The sequence below is a fragment of the Thermobia domestica genome, chromosome 8, assembly GCF_964235325.1.
Source record: "Thermobia domestica chromosome 8, izTheDome1.hap1.1, whole genome shotgun sequence".
Classification (NCBI taxonomy): Eukaryota; Metazoa; Arthropoda; class Insecta; order Zygentoma; family Lepismatidae; genus Thermobia; species Thermobia domestica.
Genome location: NC_137461.1, coordinates 292,743,445 through 292,760,747, shown reverse-complemented (window position 1 = coordinate 292,760,747; position 17,303 = coordinate 292,743,445).

Sequence of the window (17,303 nt, the reverse complement as noted above, 5' to 3'; positions counted from 1 at the left end):
TATTAAAAAAATGACTTGAAATTTCAAAACAGCAAAAAGTGACCAAAAGTTGACCCTAAAAAACTATATTTTTAGGACCTAGAGTTGATGGATAACGTTTTTATTTGAACTTGCCTTGTCCTATAAGTAACAGAAAAAAGTCCCTGCTTATAATAGCTGATGCTTTTTATAAGTAACACCGATAACGGTGAAGAAGACAAGCCAAGACATCTGCTATTGCGAGGAACATATGGTTTGGGTTTGTTTGCGTGTGCGCAGGCAGTTATTGGCGCCTGATACTATTGCGTGCCACCATACAAGCCTTCTTATGGCAAATTCCATCGGTTTTTAATCCGCAGGTCACTAGGCAACCTGATGGATTGAAATCTTTGTAGTTAATCAAACTATTGCCAAGTGATGACGAGGTTCCTTATAATCTGATTGAAACGACCCCAATACACGATGCGATATTCATACAATCTTAATACCAATCGTCCAAATCGCGGTTAAAAGGTGACCAAATCGCCACGTATATGGCCAGCTTAAAAGAATTTCTTTAAGGCATCTAGAATTTGAGCCTTGAAATATAAAATGAAGTTTATAATTTAATTGAATTCCTTTGAGTACATAAATTATAAGAGGTATGAGTACAGTACATAGATTATAAGGGAGTTCAACGTAGGACCTGAACACGGTTCCTATCGGGAATCAAAATCGAGTCTCCAAAAACCAAGTGAATATGCTAAACATATAGCACAAAAAAAAAACTCGATTTCGAAATTTAACATGTTTTCTTATATTATCCTTATTACAAGCGAAATATACATACTCGTAAAATATCTTCTTCGTTTCATTTCTTTCCTATCCGAGACTGGCCTTTAGGTGTTATTTAAACATTTTTTTTTATTTTTGTATTATACCCAATTTATTGATTTAAAGCTTTGTGAATTACTTACCAATCAAAAGCCTGTAATCATAATATTTCATATGAAGCCATGTGGCAAAGAGGACCAGGCAGAGCCTTCAGCAACTAGATTGGGAGATACTATGCAATGCATAACAATTACCAGACCTTGCGCCAACAGAATACCATCTCTTTCATTCCCTCGAGAACCAATTCGGTGGGAGATCCTTCATAAATGAGGGAGACCTGCGGAATGCATTCATGCACTCACGGAGTTCTTTGCATTTACGAAAGCCGAAGTTTATTACCAGGGTACTGTGCAGCTGCAGGAACGTTAGCAAAAGGCGTTGGATGCTGATGGAGATAACTTCGAATTCTAAACGTTCGAACACACGGGAAAGAAAGTATTTGACAGTTCATAAATTTTCTTTTCCCAATAACTATGGAAAAAATGAATTAATTTGGAACTTTTGTCGTTATCCTAAGAATAGTTATAATTTGATAACTTGCCAAAGTCAGTACTCTAATAGGTTAATTTATTCTTGAATTATTAGTAGAGCAACCCGCATTATACTTTATTTTTTTGTTTAATTATGCTTTATTTCTTTCCAAATTATGCTTTATTGTTAATTTCAATCATTGCTTTACATTAATTTTGTATAATATGTAATATTTACTATATATGAAATATTCTAAATATCTTGATCTATTTATTAATATTTTATGCAATCAGTTTCTTTCATATTTAATGAACTTTCTACTTAATGCACTGTAGAGAGATATACTTTACTCGAGTTAGTTTTTTCTATTGCTTCTGTGCGCCTTAGCGATGCATATACTGTATACAGAAAGGGAAAGTAAAAGATGCCCCCAAAAAGTACAGAAAGGGCTCAAGTTCAAAAGGTACACATAACAATATAGTGTGGAGTTCTTTGTGCATTATTCATTGCTGACGAATAGTTTTCTTTTTCTTTTCCTTTTTCTTTTCTTCACATCAAAGTATTACTCCGAAAAATTTGCAGAAGTAAGCTTTTCATTATTGCATTGTTATGTTCTCAATGATTTCGCAATGTAAATATTGGTTTTAAAAAATATTAATTGAGTATGTTAAACTTGCAGTTAAACAGAATTTTCCAAGAATTGTGCTATATATTTTAAATTATGCTTTAAGCTTTATTTTCTAAAATTATGTTTTTAAACTAAGTTTCTTCTGGACCCTTAAACAACCAGAACCATGTTCAAGGTAGCAACCATATGTGTAAATTACTGTTATGCTTTTGGGTTGCTCTACTTATTAGGAAAATAAATTTTGTCAACTGAAGAATACTTTCTTTCGTGACTGTATTGCCCAATGTATTACTGTTTGTGTATCACTGCTCTAGAACGGAAAGAACTTTTTTTTTTTTGATTATTTTGTAACAGCATAATGAATAACGTATGGTGAAAAAAAGTTCCACAAAATTATAATCCGTTTGGCACACTGAATATCCGCAACTTTATTGTGTTCTCTGATTGTTAAACAAGAATGACATCTGAACTTTAATGTACAAACACATTTATGCCATATCGGCTGGCCTTGCGACAATTCGGGGGAGTTTTTTGCATGTTTTACGGGTGCTTAATTTAAAAAGTATTTTCAAAGAAAGCTCTGTCGTCAAAGTGAGTTTCTTGGGATGTTTCTCAAGGGTAGAACGGGTCCTGGGACCGGACAACACCCGTCTGATTTTAAAAGAAAAGAATACGGATTTCAGTTTTGGGGGAAGAGAGAGAGAGTGGGTAAGCGAGAGGTGAGGAAAAGAAAGGAAGAAATATGACGTCACAGTACCTGTAGCTTCATCTTCTCTGCTGGGCTTCCTGCTATCCTCCTGTTGTTCGTCCGGTGTTCTGTATGTCGAAAACCGAATTATAGACTGTTCGGTTCGTTTTCTAAGTTACTCTCGGAGTGCCCAATTGACTGCCGTGCACTCCCCGGACCGACTCCGTTGACAGTCTTTTTACAACTCCGCGACTGAGTCCTAAGATGACTCCGAGGACCGACTCTCGACAGACTCTGGAGACTATCTTCGATAACCGACTTCAATGGCTCCGAGTGACTCCGCAAATTGACTTCGTGAAAAAACTCCCCGTTTCCGGGTTGAAGAGAATATTTAAAGACACAGATGTGCTGGTAATCCTGCTGACTCCAGGCACGTGTAGAAGTGATGTTTTTGTCTTAACAGGTACTCATGACGTCAGAGATGGATAGATAGTTGCGAAAGGAGCTCTCTCAGCTTTATTACATAAAATATATATTGACATAACACAAACAAACACTTCCACGTTTTAGCTACGAAAACGCAAAATTACGGAAGAAAAACATTGACTAATTTCTCAGACATAAATGAATTTCATTAACTAAGACTTCCGAGTGACTAGCGTTCTTTGACACATAAGAAATAGTTTTATGTAATTACGAAGAAAAAAAGGAATAGTCTCACAACACCGATGATAAGTCTTAAAGAATATCCTGTTTCTTATACAAACAATAAATGATTTTGTGGGAGATCAACGAAAGTCAATAAATAATGAATATTGGTCTCTTCACACATGGATGACGCGAAACAGGATGTATCAATTTCATTCAAGCATCTACGGATTCGTCGGATAAGACCTGCAACGTATGTTGGCTGGTAATTATTGGCATACACTTGTCTCTTTAAATTTGCCCAAAAGTCCTGAATAGGCCGAAGTTGAAGAACATTAGGAGGATTTTGATCTTTGGATATGTAGTATACCATAGTGTACCTATAACGACTAGAGATGGCCAGAACCGGTTCCTGGTGGAACCGGTTTTCGGGTCTGAATGGATCCGGTTCTTGAAGATCCGGTTCCGGAACCGGTTTTTCGGATCCAGGCCTGGAACCGGTTCTTCGGATCCAGATCTAGAACCGGTTCTTCGGATCCAGGTATAGAACCGGTTCTTCGGATCCAGGTCTGGAACCGGTTCTTCGGATCCAGGTCTGGAACCGGTTCTTCGGATCCAGGTCTGGAACAGGTTCTGAAAACAGAACCGGTTCCTCGCGGAACCGGTTCCGCTGGAACCGGAACTTTGTTACCATCCCTACGCTAAACGCGAGCTGCTGGCAAGCTGTGAACAGTATGCTAGATGAAATGGTGGAAGCGACAGGCAGGCGCCAGGCGGCGGGAGCTTGTCTCATTTGGCTAAATAAAGTGGGTAACTGGCAAACTCATTGGCTAAACAGGCAAACTGACCAACTCATTTGGCTAAACACCCACTGGTGGACCAAATTTTTTTTCTGGGGGCGCAAGCGGGTCTGGACGGGAAACGCACAAGTGCATGGTCCTCTTTGCATTATTTTTAAAGGTGAACTTTGTGCTTCCTCTACGGGTCTTTCAGACCCAGGTCTGGAACCGGTTCCTAAGATCCGGTTCTGGAACCGGATTTTCAGATCCAGATCTGGAACCGGTTCTGAAAACCGGATCTCCGAGAACCGGTTCCGCCGGAACCGGAACTTTGTGGCCATCCCTAATAACGACACTTATTCAAAATATAGTTATGTGATGAATCACCAATGCATATATATATATATATATATATATATATATATATATATATATAGAACGTCGTTTCTCAAAGGTCCTCAGTATTAAGTTTTGTACAAGCAATTCTACGAAAACCACCATAAAAGATTTTACAGATTGCATTTTAAATATTACCTTTTATTATGGCACATCACAAATAAAATAAACACACTCCTTAAATTGGGCATGTAGTTTACACAAGATGGATCCGGAATTATATCTTATTTATTCTTCGTTGCTATGACAACGAATCTCTATTATAACAAAACAGTAACGTATATCAACTGCCAAGAAATTACATCTAGATATCCTTTTTTTCATATACTTCTTCTTGCTTTTCTTGAATAGCTTGTGCATAGTTTAAAAGTATGCACTTTTCCTTCTGCACATTCTTCCCACAAATACACATAAAGGTTGAAGCACAAGTATCGTTGTATATGGCGCCTTGAACTATAGGACCTTTTTAAAAAAAATAAAATAAGAAGAGAAAATTTGGGCCGTTAACTATTACATACTGAGTACTGGAGTTTCCGAATGACCTTTGTGTATATATATAAAAATTATAATTCACATAATCATATAACATGTTTCACTTTTATAACAATATTATTTTAATATTTTATCTTAAATTCTTAATTAATCTCATTTCAAATATTCATATGCTTTAATGTCGATAATACAAAGGTACATTCAGATAACAGCATAGAAGTTATTCAATTTTAAGGTCCTTTTGTGGCCATTGATTCATAATATAAGTTGAAGTTAACAAAATTTATATCGTTTTAACGGGCAGAACAAAAAAATGTGAAAAGGATATGACATTTACATGATGGCTATTTTACGTAAGAAAGGATCAAATGTCGGATATAATCAAACAAAATATAAATTAAGATTAAAATATCGACAATATTGAGAACATAATACCATAATTAATATTACAACAAAAACGAACACAAGTAAAAAGAGATTATCATATTAAGAACAAATTCAAAGATTATGTGTTATCCATGTTAATTTTAGTCATAATCTCAGAAGGAACTAACATTTTAACTAATTGCATCCATTTACTTTTAGTATACTTTGAAGAACGTGCTAAATGCAGTTCATAAAAAAAGAAAGTGTTATGGTTTGAGCAAAAGAAGTTCTTATCAAGATCATAAATGTATGAATTGTTCCATTTGTTGATTCATTGAATTACCTTCATAGAATTCAAATGAAATGCAAATAACAAACGAAATCATAACGATATTTAAAGCGAAATAAACCAAAAATCAATTGAATACGGTTTTCACGGACGCTGTAACTTTAGCTTAATTTACATGACCAATGAATTCGTTCAAGTTGCATTGAAAGTCATAAACCGGATTACAGTATTACGTGTTATTTACCTCTACACACGTTCTGTAAAGGCACCATCGGATTGTTCACTATTATCATTTTAGTCTTTTCGTTGAGTGAACATTTCAACAGATTCAACTCAATCGGTCAATCACTACAAACATTGGTGGAAACACACGTTTTCTTTCTGAATTTCACGAATACTGGAATCAACTTTCTTCCTGCTACTTGAACGAATGTCGTGTACATATCATCAAACGGTTCTATTACCATTATTTCATCTCCGGAATTAATATCATGTTGAATATACCGTGAATACAAGCAACCAATAGCATTCACTAGACGAAGATGACCATAATTTTTCGCACATTGATACATACCAAAATCTTCATTTCACGCAGTATCAATAATGCAATCAAAAACATTCAAATGAAGAGAGAAGTTTGATCCAACCAATACCGCAGTATGCTTTTTCGAATACTCAGCAAAATTCATCCACACATTTAAATCAATGATATCATATTTCTTCGTTGATGCAAATTTAGGATTTATATTTTCTATAGTTTCTGTGGAAGGTTCAGGTTTACTTAGTTGGGTAGTGTGATCATTAACTATAGTTTCTACCACTTCGACGGAATTTTGCATCTCAGTGAATCTACGTATAATTCGTTCCATTTTAAGGTCACTTTGTTCAATTCGTACCTTTAATCGGGTGGATTTTATTATCAAGTTGTTTCATTTCTTCCATTTGTTGGTTCATTCGATTACCAAAATTCTGCTTTAATTGTCCCGTCTGTTGTTTCATTTGTTCACCAAAATCAAGCTTCAATTTTCCCATCTGTTGTTTCATTTGCCCCACTTGTTGATCCATTCCATTTCCGAAATCTTGTTTTAATTGTCCCATTTGTTGTTTCATTTGCCCCACTTGTTGATCTATTCGATTACCAAAATCTTGTTTTAATTGTTTAATGAAATCGGCTAGGTCAGAAAAGTTCACTTTCCTGTTGCCATTTGATTCAGATGTATTTCCAATATCAGGAAGACTCGTTTTGATATTTCTGAAAATTTTTGTGCCACTCCTTAACAAAGTATATTTCGTTTTGATATTTCTTTTAACAAAATCACTACGTAGCCTTAAAGCCAATCTGCACACCTGGAGTTTATTATTTAGGAGATTGTCTACTAAACTTCGTACAAATCTCCTAAGGTCCTGACGGCAAAACCACCAAACTTATGTAAGGTCCATAAAATATAATCCTGCGGCGAGGACCACCAAATTTATATAACGACACTTATTGAAAATAAAGTTATACAGTGAATCACCAATATATATATATATATAATTTCGTTACTCAAAGGTTCTCAGTTTTTAGTTTTGTACAAGCAAGGCTACGAAAACCACCATAAAAGATTTTACACATTGCATTTTAAATATTACCTTTTATTATGGCACATCACAAATAAAATAAACTCACTCCTTAAATTGGGCATGTAGTTTACACAAGATGGATCCGGAATTATATCTTATTTATTCTTCGTTGCTATGATAACGAATCTCTATTATAACAAAACAGTAACGTATATCAACTGCAAAGAAATTACATTTACATATCCTTTTTTTTATATACTTCTGCTTCCTTTTCTTGAATAGCTTGTGCATAATTTAAAAGTACATTCTTCCCACAAATACAAATAAAGGTTAAAATACAAATATCGTTGTATGCCATGGCTGTAAGACTTGCTGTAGCGTAGTAGCAGCTGGCTAAATCTGGCCAAAACATCACATTGTCTCCACAATGATACGTGTTGATAAACTGTTTAACTTTCGGCAGACAGAACTTCACATATCGTTCAGTGTTTAGCGCAAGACCGATGGTGAAAAACTACGGTTTACAGAGCCCCCTTTTCACTCATCGCAAGCCATAGGAACACCTTTTGTGGATATTTTAATTTCGAAGAAAAACGCACTGAATTGGGCACATCAACAGTTCCTATATCGTAGTACGATTTAGGCCGCCACTCATGACCGTCTAATGTAAAATAGGTCTCATCGTCCATGATGCACAGTACATCATTTGTAGCAGTGAACGTTTTGGTGACCAGAGTTCTTAAACGTTGTTTCTAAATCACAATTTGTTGTTCCATAACCTTCGCATAGTTTTCCGTTTACGTTTGGTAATTCCCATTTTATGTAAAGCACCCTTCACTATATTTTTATCACTGTGAAATTTCCTATCAAGTTTTCGGTACGATTTTGCCACCTTACCTGCAGTAGCTGTCGAAGTTGTCTCAACACTTTGGGATTGCTTAAAGTCTTTTTCCGTCCACTTCCGACCTTTCTTTCCACGTTCATACCCTTCTCTACTTTCGACACAATATTATACATCGTTCGTCTTGAATATTCCACACTCTGGAAGTGTTTCACAAGGTCTGGCTTTTTAACATTCGGATTGTCCTTCCAATAATACACGATTATTTTACGATGCTGTTCCTCATTTAACGCCAAACTCATTTCATTGTGCGTCATTCTTCTCCTGCACTTAGTAATACACGACAGATACACTAATCTTCCTGCATAGCTCATATCGTCTGCCACGGCCCACTGTTGCTAGGGTTTGCAGTGTAGCAAATTTTGTGTAAATTGTTTTCACCATACGTTACTTATAAGTTATAAATGACTATGTTTACATGCGTCAATCATAAAAGAATTTTCGAAAATATTTATTAAAGTTCAGATGGGAAGAGAACAGAATACTTTACCTAATAACTGGATGATCGCCTTTTTTCACAATGTAAGATAAGCCATGGAGTGAAGTATCCTTCAGATATCTCTTTAGATAAAGCATATTTCTTATTTAACAGTAACCCCTCTTTGCAAAATTTATTTATATGATGAATGTATACTGGAAATCTGAAATTAATAGAAGAAATGAATGAAGCACCTTCTCAGATAATGCAACACAAAATTAAAAAATCTGTGGATTGAGGTTATGTCTAGTTCGATGTTTGCACGACTCCTAATATAACATTGAATGTGGAAAACTGATAACGATTGGTACTTTACATTTTTGGTTCTTTGCATGTACACTGCTAGAAGGTGAAATTAAACCAGGAAAGAAAAGAGCTAGCAATGCCAAATTTGATAAACATATACCTTATGATACAAAGGTGAAATAGTCATATCCAGTGCTTGGGGTCCCTGGTTCAATCCCAGCTCGCGCCGTGTGGACTTTGTGGTGGACAAACACCGTGCTCGTGGGTTCTCCCGTTTCCTCCCACTTTCTTCATTCCACCACTTCATTCATTTCTCATCATCACCGTCCCCTTTAGCCTAACCGCCATAACTGTGGAATGTAAAACTCAAAGATTTCATTTCATTTCCAGTGTTCGAAGTGAAACAACAAACAGAGGCGGTATGTTTTATTACGATTTTTATCCAACATACAGGCTATTTAAATATTGTCTTGATCACTGGAAAACCAGAGACGGTATGTCCTCATTACTGAAAAACTAAAGGCGGTATAGCATATCACCGCATACCGTCTCATTTCGACCACTAAGGTTTTCCTTGGTGTGTGACGGCGCTTTAGAAGCCTAGCAAAACATAGAGTTTTATATCGTATTGGACCATCATGTACAGGAAAACTACCAGCCGTATATTGACCAGAGGAAAGGGTAGTCAAACCAAGGCACAGTGTAGGAAACTATGAACAATAGGACAATGCATCGTATTGCATAGCCACCTGAGTACATTGTAGACATAATCTTATGGTTGAATACACAAAGGTCTCTGTATCCTGCCTCTCTCTGCCTCAGCTTAACCTGTGTTGTGCCGTGTCCTCTGTATACTATACGGCTAGTCTAACTGTTGGGACACGCTGAGACATAGAAATGAAAGGACGTTGGATATTTTTCTGGATGGAAACTTCAAAGTTTCTACTATGGGAGTTAGTGTATAATGAACAAGCTGGCACGATACTTCAACAAGTAATCAGGTAAACACTCGAAACAACGAATTAGTACAACAAGCTGTCTTTCCAGGAACTGTTAGATTTTGTGCCACATTCATTGATTGCAAAGTTGGAAAATGGCATCGCCTCAAGTCATCAGAAGTGTGATCACATGCCTCAGTAGCTTATCCGTCCAATTAATGCGTATTAGGTGCGGCCGGAAAGGAAATCCAGTGGGAAGCTTAGGAACGTAGCCAAAGGAAAGGGGTCGATGGTACAGTCCCTCTCGAAATTTAGTTCAAAGGGGAAGGTTTATGATGTTAAAAGAAAACTGAACAAAGAAAGAGAAAGGAAATACAATAAAAAATAATAATACTAATCAAATATATTCTCGGATTTAGTATTACGATAATAGAATTGAACTTGATACCCAGAGGATGAATTTCTGCAAACTAAATTAAGCTGTTACCCTGGAATAAATAGGCACTTAATCTGGAGTAGAACATTGTTGTATTTCTTATCACGATTACTCCGAATAAATGGACTACCCTAGCAATAAAATTTACTCCACCAAATTTGGGCGAGTAAATTCAAAATCTGCAAGTAAAATATGGATTCCTGCAAGACACTCTCTACACTGAGCCATACTGCAACAAATGTAGATTAATAATAATAAAACAATTCTTATCTAAGATATTCGTGAAGATCTGCAAGCCTAATGAGAACCAAATTTACTCAAACCCATGTATGTTTGCCTTAAATTTATTTTACATAACTTAACAATTGAGTCAAACCTATAATAATTCTGATCTTCAGACTAGTAAAAATAATGTATATTCATATTTATGTATTTCTTTGTAAAATTTGAAATTATATTGTTCTTCATTTTTTCATCTTTGCTTATTACTATTTTATTTAATTTATTTGAATTTAAACTTAAATACATATTTTTCTATTCCCTACGTTTACAAAGAAGCTATGTAAAAGGATAAAATGGTATTAAATTAACAAATTACAAAATGCATTAAATATATTCTAATTTTTCTTGACAATAACTTTTGTATGGGTGCCAAAGCAAACATAATCTTTTCAAAATGTACTGTCGAGTTGTTTCTCCTGCAAACAGTATATCTCCGGACTTTGTAAAAAATGTCAGCCAATCTCTTTCACACGTGAAGCAGAACAAGTCCATGCAGTCTTTATATGAAGAGCACGTAATTAGCCTACAGCTTACTGCACTTTCTCATTAGGCGCCAGTTTACAGCGAGCAGAGACGGCGAACTACCAGGCAGGGTACAAAGACATTGCAAGCACATATAGGTAGCGTTCAACCGATGGGTGTTGTGGGAGAGAGCAAGTGTTGCCCTATTATCGCCGCCACGTCACTACTGCTCTTTCCTGCCAACACTTGCGTGTATATATATATATATATATATATATATATATATATATATAGATATATATATATATATATAGATAGATAGATAGATAGATAGATAGATATGTGAGTGTGTGTGTGGTTATGTTCTAGTCTGGAACATTCGGAGTTATTTTAACCAAACTTTTTATATACAATATACGTTACGACATGTCTACAATGTAATACAAGTTTGGGATAAATAAATGGCCGGGTAGCACTGGGCAAATAAGCTTGTAGTTCTATAAATTTGTTGTGTCCAACATGTATAACGCTATTGTTATAACTCTTTGGAGAACCCTCATATACGGAAGAGGATTTCTTAGAATTAGTGCGCATGAGACAAAATTCTTGGAATTGAAATGCTGCGAAGTTTCTCGCTCACAACTTTCTATTTTGTGTGTGCGGCTGCCCACCTACTCTTCCCTTCGTATGGTTATATATGAACGAATAATTTAACTCAGCTTAATTTTCTTCTCCCCACCTTCGGAAGTTGAATTGCAGGGCTAAAGGCCGCAGAGGACTATATGCAAAAATGTGCATATTTTGTATTAATAACCAATTATTAATATTATCATGTGTTTAAATGTGGTTAATGCGATTTCAATAATCTAATAAGTACTTAATTGTCTCTTATTAGTGAAGCAGTTACCTAAAAACTGAATCGTTTGTGGGAACTATCTTTCATTCCCATAATGTATTCATGCGCCTTCATTGCGAGAGAAGTGGATATCAATGACTGGACGCAGAGAGCGGAACTTTGTCAACGAAAGAAATTAGAGGATACAATCAACCACTCCAATGTTTTACATAATGATAATTCCAATCCCAAAAGTTTCAATGCAACTCTTTGTGTTAATTTCATTAGTAATGTTCCAACTAGAAAAGTAATTTAAAAAGAAAATTTCAACATGAAAATGCATCCAAGTTTAAATTATCTACAAAATCTACAAAATCATGTAGCGGAGTAGCCTGTGCTAACTAGGACAAAATCAGCATGTAGAAGGAGTGAACATAGTAACTAATGGTGTATTACATTCTCAACTCCAGTAAATAGTGATTACGCCTACGTCTACAACGATTCGACTTTCGTTACCGTAAATACGTGCGCGGAAATATCGATATTCGGCCTTCGCGTAATGCGGGGCCACATTATTACAATTTAAAAAGTATTTTAGTGTTGGTAAAATATGAAGTTCACAATAGTTAAATAGTTTGAAATATACATATCAAATATATGTTTTGTGTGTGTTAATTGATATGCAAGTGACGTAAAAGTGTGCATGCTATATAATAATATTTTGTGTTAGAGGATAAGTATTGTGCATGTATTTTATTCATCATATTTATAGTTTCAGCAGTGTAACAGGTTGGTATTATTTTTCGTGGAACAAACGGGAAAGAAATATATATCGCACCCAACATTCCCCGAACACGATATATATATATATATATATATATATATATATATATATATATATATATATATATATATCAAAAGTCCATGGTTCGAATCCCGAGTTTCACCAGTTTTGTTCTCAGTTCGTTAATGTTTACTTGTGGGTTGGTATCACTTACTCCAAGAGTCTGTTTTCTTTCATCAATCAGTACAACGACATTCAGGGATCAAACCCGATACCATTAAATCTGTTTATACAAACCGTAGCTCACAGGAAACGAACCCAAATACCCTCTTATACATTGAAAAATATACTATCAAATATTTCAGCAATATCTCATATTCTACAGTCTTTTGCTTTATGCACTATTTTGCTATACATATTTTGTTATATAAAAATTCGTAATCCGTACTTTAGTAATAACACCATAATATACCGCCCGAAGCAAGAGAGAATTTATGATGTGATATTTGATAAATATACAGTACTTTCTACACCGTAAGAAGGGGTTAATATACACCAGATTAAAGGATTTTTAATTAAAATCGCATGTAACTTACAAACGTAATTATTTAGAACACTGTATTTTAAACGTATAGAGCTATATATATATGGGGAAAACATTAGTGCAAGTTCATTAGTAAAGATTCAGTACGACCATAGTTATGGAAATATAAACTTTGGTGCAAAGAAATCCCGTAGGTGAGGATACTTTGTACAACACAGAAAAAAGTATGTTCAACATACGAAACCTAACGTTTTTTGTGCAATACTTTCGTTTCAGTATTTATACATTTCACTTTCTACACAAAACTACATGCCGTCTACAAATATTGATATTAGAATGATAGTACTGGTATCGATACTTCATATGAATTATAAATATTTTAAAAGAAAATTATGTATTTTCTGGTACCGGTACAGAACCACATTCTGATAGTTTAGCATATGTCCCACAAAAATGCCAACTCAGGAACAGAAAAAAACTTCCCCTGAACTGATTCCACTTGGTTATTCCTTATGTCGAAGAACATCATCCCAACTGTAATCAGTGGAAGATTTACTGGGTTTGGGACTTTTAGGCTGAAGTCCTCTCAAATTGCATGATTTCTTTTTTAAAAAATCTAATGTTATTGTGCTGCCAAAATGTCTTGAGCCGTGGCAAAAATGCGAACTAAAGCTCACACACTCACGCGTTGAGCCAATAAGGGTTCAGTTGTTGCTAAGCGAGAGTAAGCGAGTGGAATTCCTTCAGCCGATAGCAGCGCTTGCAACTAGAAGGCTAGAGATCAAGTCAATTATGGTATATCTTTAGTCATCCCTATGTGTATAAGCTTCAAGCCCCCCCCCCCCCCGAAAGTCTAGTGATTTCTAAAAAGAAAAACAAAACCTATGTGCGTGAAGCCTCTCTCAAACTATTTTCTGGATTCACTACTGTTCATAATTCATTTTTCAACAAGAAATTCAGTCCGGCATCTACCTAAATAGGAAATTTACCTAAATTTAAAACAGAGGAGGTTACAGTAGTAATAATTTCCTATCTAATTGATATTTTGGACCGGTCCAAAGTAACACCGATTAGAGGCTGAAACCGCCTTCTCCCAGTTTTACTCTTTTATGACTTTAAAACCTTTTACATTTAAATTTCGTCTATTGCATCAAAGTCCCATTACACACAGTAGTATACTACGAAACTGACTTAACTTTCACGAAAATTCTTGTAGGTGATATCTTTCAAATTTTTCCCGTCTTACAATGACTGCTTTCCATACCTCTACAAAGACAAACTCCCCCGGGTAATTAGAACTGATGCTAACTGCCAACATTATAGTCAAAACACAGTTAGATGTTCTATCTTACGGTGGCAGTTGAAACTTACTCTTTACAATTCATGTTTTTACCAACAGAGGACTGTGAAACTCTTTTCATATTTTGTGCAAAGTAACCCTGATGTGCAAAGTATTTTATAATTATCTTAACACTTCTATGGGTGAAATTCCTTGAATAGTCTTTTAAATTCAGGGACTAGAGCAGTGCTTTAAAGAGACTTCAGTCGAAAGTCGAAACGCTCAAAACAAACTAATAAACCTGAAATACTATAATAATAATAATAATAATAATAATAATAATAATAATAATAATAATAATAATAATAATAATAATAGTAGTAGTAATAGTAATAATAATAATCCCTACAGAGACCTGCCTTGGGCACAGTGGTTGAGTGTTGGCTTCGGATTGTGGGATAGATCTCAAAGACCGACTATCTTGAAAGATCTTCATACTGCTTTTCCCAGTCACAACAGATAAATACTGGGATAGTATTTTAAATATCCAGAACCTATCCACTATTTTGCCCAAGTCTATCAATTGTGGAAACAGTATAGAAAAATCTCCTTCCAGATACCGTTTCTCTCTCTAAAAAAAAGGGTGAATCCATATGTGCTTTTAACATTTTCTGTTTTCTGTCTGTGTCTTAATAAGGCGAGTAGAAGACATTTTTCACGTCTGTCCATTGCTATCACCACAACTCGTCAAGAGTCGCAAGGTTTCGTTTTTCCAGTTGCACAGCAACTTTGCTCGTATATATTTTTTAACTGCGGGTAAACGCAGCGTAATATGAAAGCGTACCACTCTCACGCGGCAGTGGCAGGCGGGGACGGCATATCACCGACTCAATGTGAAAGTAGCCTAAATGTCTTTGCCTTAGTTCCTCCTCTCGTGCCGCAACGAATTACAAAGTAGAAACGTTTCAGTCACGAGTGAAAGGATTATAATGTATGTACGAAGAGGCATTTAAATACTAGTGAGTGAATGGTCTGCTTCCACTTGTGCTCAAGATGGACTCTAGAAGACACAAACTAGACGCGTGAGAAGAGAATAACTAGAACTTACGTTATTGCCAAATCTCTCATAGACAGAAATTCTATACTATATATTGAAATAACTAAAATTGTTGTTCCACATTGGTATGCAGAAATAAATATCCTTAATCGTTTGTTTTCTTTCAAAGATTTTCCTTCGTACTAATTGAGAAGACATGTGACTGTGATTATACCACATCGAGCCGCTCCTGATGGATGCCAATATATTTTTCCTTATAATAAGTTTTGAAATGTGTGAGCCGATTGCGAAATAGGTGGCACTACCTTGATGGAAACATACCTTCTTTGAAAAACATATGCAAGTGGAATCCCTCTTCCAGTGGCGACTGTACAGATATCGTCGGAGTACTCAGAGTTTTCTGTTCGGCACTAAATGAAGAAATTATATCCTAACATTATTTTTGAACTCATCTGTGTCACTGAATGATTTCGTCAGTTAACAAAACAGTTTTGAATGCCTCGCATCCGATATATCTAGTCTATTCTTTCAAGTTATTACTATTTCACTGCGAGATATTCACCTGAAAATATGTTCTCAGGAAACCAATACACAGGCTAATAATTTCCTAGAAACTATTCACAACGTCTAAATAAGCATTGATTTTCTAGAACAAAACGAACCCCCTTTGTGCAGTTATCATAATAAATAAATTATTCATGGTGTTTCTGAGATACAAAGAAACATTTCAGTTTGGGATAATACTTCATAAATAAATACTTATTATTCTGTTCGTCTATTGTGTACTATATTCCTTCAATATGAAAATAGCACAATTACACACACGCTACCATATTGAATAGCCTTAGAATATTGATTTCAGACAAGTTCTAATACAATGAATGGCGTAGAGAGAAAACGCAATTCGTTCATTACCAGCTTCCACTTAAAAACTACTCAAAATGAAAATAAATGGGACATGAAAAATATTACTGTATTAGAAAGAATTGAACACAAGTTAGGGTTGTACCCTATGCGCAAAAAAATTGTGCGTATACTTAACCCACAATTTTTCGCAATTATTCCATTTTTCTTATGTTTATAGGTAAAATTCAGTTATTAGTAAGTGAAGATAATTGAAAGCAATCCATCTAAGAAGATATTTCCAAAAAAGATAACAAAATAATAAAAGTATAAGCAAAAAACAAAATTATGCTCGGTTTTGTGTATACTGGCAGTAATGCTTTCGAGGGAATTTTCTAGTAGCAGAGCACTACTGCAGAGGGAATTTCACGATTGGTAGTATCGGAGTATCCAGAAGTTGAATCAAGGAACTAGAAAATGGAGTAAAATATTGCATTTATTGGTTTAAGCCTAGGGTGTAAATTGTCTGCCAAATATAAATTAGGTTCTGTAACCAAGATGTTGTACGGAAATATAGAAACAAAGAAGAAAACTATTTTCTTAAGCTTGGAAGTGACATGCTCTATCGCCATGAGCATTTATTTGTTAAGAAAAAGACAGGCAACAAAATGTAGTCTCTGTGGTCAAGTGCAGTTGTGCCTGAGTTTTCGTAGAGCAAACACGTCCTGTGTTGCTCACGCTTTGGTGCTGATTCTGCCAGTGGTGATAGTTCTTTGTGCGAGTTTTTGCTGTGCTTTTTGGACTTCCGCAGAGTAAGCTTATAACTTGATTTGGGTTATTTTTCCCCGTTTTTGTTAAGTGAAATTCAAAATTACGACTGAATACGATGGCCAACATTAGGCTTAACACTCTGCGCATTAGTTTTCAAACTATTTCCAAAGTCCCCTACTCAATTTCGCTCCATGAGTGGATACGAACCACTTTTGAACTTGCACAAGATGCAGTATTAAGTATCGAACTCGACTTTCCACGTAAACTTTTATATA